We start from the raw sequence: 4,517 nt of genomic DNA, 5'->3' as shown, positions 1-4,517 counted from the left end.
AAAAAATTCTTAGCTATCCAGGTATCTTGAAGCTATCTCCTGTTTTCTTGTAGAAGTAGGAGTGTTTCGAGTTTTACGCTGAGGTCTTTGATCCACTTTGAATTGATTTTTGTACAAAGTTAAAGGTAAGAATCTAATTTTATTCTTCTGAAGGTAGAAATCCAGTTTTGCCAGCACCATTTGTTGAATAGTTTATCTTTTATCCAATGTATGTTTTCACCTCCTTTGTCAAAAATTAAATGAGCACAGCTTTTTCATTTTTCTGTGTCCTCAATTCTATTTCATTGATTTTCTTGTCTGTTTTATGCCAGTACCAGGCTGTGCTAATGAGTATAGGCCTGTAGTATAATTTTAGGTAGAGCACTGAAATCCTTCTCACAGGGAATCCTTCATGAGGGTTGCTTTGACCATGCATAGTCTTTTGTTGTTCCAAATGAATGCCTGTATTACTTTTTCTAAATCTGTGAGCTATGATAAAGGAACCTAGATAGGTACTACATAAAATATGTATCTTAAAAAGTTAATTATACTAATTCATGAAAATATATTATCTTGTATCTTCTATAGTTTTCCTTTTCAACATCTTGAAGTTTTTGTCTTCCACTTCTTTAGTTAAGTGTATTTCTAATTACTCGATTCTTGGGTTATTCTTAATAGATTTTTTTCTTTTGTATTTCTTTGAAAATACATTGTTGGTATAAATGAAGGGTACTGAGCTTTTGCTTTACATTGATTTTGTGCCCTGTAGTCTTATTGTGAATGCTTATTAGGTCCAAGAGTTATCTGGTATTCCCGATGGAGTTTTTAAAGTAAAGAGTTATATAATCTGCAAATAGGGATAATTCTAATTCTTCCATTCCTATTGCTATACATTTTATATCTACTTGCTATAGCTAAGAATTTGAGCAGTAAATCAAATATCAGAGGAGAGAATGAATATCGTCATTTCATTCCCAATTTTAGGAGAAATTCTAAAATTCATTTCCTAAAGGCTTGTTCTATATATAGCCTTTAGTGTTTTGAAATATGCCCCATTTATTTCTAAAGTCTTCAGAGGTTTTAGTATAAGGACACATTGGATTTTGAAAAATTCTTTTTCAACATCAATTAAAATAATAACATGGTTCCTTTCTTTATGTTTATTTAAACAGTATTACATTTCTTGATTTCCATGTGTTAAACCAATCTTGTCTTTCTGGTATGGAACTTACTTGGTCATAATGTATAACATTCATAATGTGTTCTTGAATTCAGTTTGTAAGTATTTTGTTGAGATTTTTGCATCTATGTTCATCAAAGATACTGGCCTTTGGTTTTTATTTCTTATTTTATTTTTGAGATTATAATAGAGTTATAACATTTCTCCCTTTATTTCCCTTCAGTTTCTCCCATATACCCTTCCCTGGTCTTCTTCAAATTCATAACCTTTTTCAGTAATCGTTATTGCACATATGTCTATGTATATTCATATATATTCTTAAATACAACCTGTTCAGCTCATATAATGTTACATGAATATATATTTCAGGAATGACCACTTGGTATTGGACTACCAAGTGCTATGCTTTTTCCTGGAAGGGCACCCTCCCTTTTCTAGCCTTCCTCAGTTGCCTATAATTCTTTGTTTAGGGTTGAGGAATTTCCCTGTTGACTTTGACATGTCCATTGGTATCATCCTTGTTCAACTCATGTTTGGGAAGCTTTGTGTGTTTAACATGTTTCCCATCATTATTTTGTGAAACAAACAAACCAGGAAGAACTGGTAAGAGCTCATCCTTGAAAACTTGGTAGAATTTCATCATTGAATCCATCTGGTCCTAGTCTCTTCCTTAAGGGGAAGTTTTAAATAAAAGTTTCAATCTCATTACTTGTAATAAGTCAGTTTAAGTTATTCATATTTCTTGGGGTTAATTGTGTTGATGATAAACATTTAGAAATTGTATTTTTTATGTTATTCAGCTTTTCAGAGCATAAGTTTTACTAGTTATTTCTAATAATGATCTCTGTTTCATTTGAGTAAATTGCAGGGATATGCTTGTTCTCTAATTTTGGTAAAATTAGCTAAAGGTTTATCAATAATCTTGTTAACTTTTCAAAGAACCAACTCTTTGGTTGATTTCAGGTATTATATTTTTTAAACAATTTCATTACTTAGTCTCCAATCTTTATTATTTCTTTCAAACTACTATGTTTTTGATTGGCTGAATGTTTTTCAAGAGCTTTGGGGTGTATCAAAGTTATTTATTTGATACCTCTTAGACTTTGCAATATACTTAGAAGGCAGCACTGCAGAATGTTTTTAGTACACTACCTTACAGGAAGAAATGTTAAAGATAGCATCAATAACTCAGAAACCCCTCAAAACTAATATGAAAGCAAGAAAATATCAATAAGCCAGGAAAGTAAATTATCACCTCACAAATTCATAGGAAATAGCCAAACCTTTTTCTATAATAACCTTAAATGTAAATAACCTCAACTCATAACCAAAACTTTATACACTAATGGGCTGGATTAAAAAGTACGAACCATCGTGTGAGGGATGCTGCCACCTCTGCCCACACAGCAGCCTTGACCTCCCTCTCAGCCTCGCAGGTTGAATCAACCAAACTGACGTTTATGGAGAAGCCTAGTCCCCTGGCAGGAGTTTGCGATTGTGCTACACACTGCTGAACCAGGCCCCGTCTATGCTGCATGGATTTTATGGCAAGAACTTTTCTTATTCCCACGGGGGCTTGGATTCCAACAGGAAGCCAGCAGATGGAGTCTACAGGCAGAAGAAAATCCACAGGAAAGTGATGTCACAAAACTTCACCAACTGTCACACCACTATCTGTCACGTGGATGCTCACGCAACTCTGAATGATGGGGTGGTGGACCAAGTGATAGAACTACTGTCCAACAACAACCAGGCTCTGCGGAGGTTCATGCAGACTTTTGTCCTCGCTTCTGAAGGCTCTGTTGCCAATAAATTCTATGTTCACAAGGACATCCACAGATACTAAGATTAGGTCTTCCATGGCTTTGTCACAGAGCCTCAAGAGGAATCAGAAGAAGAAGTAGAGGAGCCTGAAGAAAGACAGCAGACAGCAGAGGTGGTACCTGATGATTCTGGAACTTTCTAGATGAGACTGTCAGCAATGACTTGGAGGAGTGTTTAGAAGAGCCTGTTATGGATCCAGAATCAGAGCAGGAGCCAGAGCCAGAGCCAGAGCTAGAACCTGTGCCTGACATCCGAGAGGACAAGCCTGAGCCTGAATTGGAAGAAGCTGCTCCTGAGGATGTGCAGAAGAGCGCTTCACCAGCCCCAGAAGACATGGCCCCGGCACAGGAGGACTTGAGGACATTTTCTTGGGCTTCTGTGACTAGTAAGAACCTTCCTCCCAGTGGGGCTGTTCCAGTGACAGGGACAGCACCTCACGTGGTCAAAGTGCCAGAGTCACAGCCACATTCAGAATCTAAGCCTGACTCTTAGATCCCACCACAAAGGCCTCAGAAGATCAGAGAGTTCGAAAGCAGGGAATCAGTATCCCTCCTCTGAGAGGACCCCGACCAATCAATCCATGAAGCTGGTGAACCAGGAGATGTGGAACCTCGAAGGATGGTGAGGCACCCTGGCAGTCACCAGCTCTTCAGCAGGAATCTGCCACATGAGGTTGACAATTTGAAACTGAAGAATTTTTTCCAAAATTATGGGAATGTGGTGGAGCTGCCCATCAACAGGGTTGGGAAGGTATCGAATTCTCAGCCTAGTTGTGTTTGGTGATTCTCAACCTGTTCAGAGGGTCCTTAATAATAGGCCCATCATGTTCCTAGGCACAGTCCATCTGAAAGTGGAAGAGAAGACAACTTGAGCTGCCAGGGAAGGTGACTGCAGAGATAGCCACCTTCTGGACCCAGAGGCCCTGGTGGTGGGCATAGTGATGGGATGAGAGGCCCTCCTGCCGATGCATGGTGCAGAAACCAGGCTTTGGCGTGGGCATGGAGATTACAACTCAAAGGCAGTGAATTGCTTGGCTCAGGTCTCCACACAGCATATAGCCTCGGCTCCTGCAGAATGGTGAATTCCTTCAACCAGCCTTTGGTGTGTCTGAGCAGTCTATTATAAACGTTTGAGTCAGTATAATTTTAATTTCGCTTCTGTTCATGGTGTATGCTCCCCAATCCCCTTTTGTCCCTTGACTTTTTAGTCCTTCATTCTCAGTTTTTTGTAATGATACTTTAAGAGGGATAGATTTGTAAAGAAGAAGAGGAAAGACTGACCTTCCTGCTCACACTGCATATACACAGACTGGAGTTCCAAGATCATCCCCCAGAGGAGTGTGTCTCAGTATCACTGACAATGTATGTTTCATTTGTTGGGAAACAAAGGATTTGATAAACATTTTGGAAGCAGAAAAAATCAAGTCACGACTCCTTTCTGATGTGGAAAAATTTGCCTTTTGGCAGCTGCCACTAAGGTCCCTGCTGGTGTGAATAACTGAATAAAAGGTGTTTCCAGAACTTTGTTCTTTTGA

At 38.7% G+C, this 4,517-nt stretch overlaps 1 pseudogene; it reads left to right on the top strand.

The window, feature by feature from the left end:
• The first annotated feature begins 2,666 nt into the window (after window positions 1-2,666).
• Window positions 2,667-4,008, top strand: LOC117695000 (ras GTPase-activating protein-binding protein 1 pseudogene; annotated as a pseudogene).
• Window positions 4,009-4,517: the final 509 nt, after the last annotated feature.

Source organism: Arvicanthis niloticus, chromosome X (assembly GCF_011762505.2).
Source record: "Arvicanthis niloticus isolate mArvNil1 chromosome X, mArvNil1.pat.X, whole genome shotgun sequence".
Classification (NCBI taxonomy): domain Eukaryota; kingdom Metazoa; phylum Chordata; class Mammalia; order Rodentia; family Muridae; genus Arvicanthis; species Arvicanthis niloticus.
This window is presented reverse-complemented; position numbering and strand designations above follow the sequence as displayed.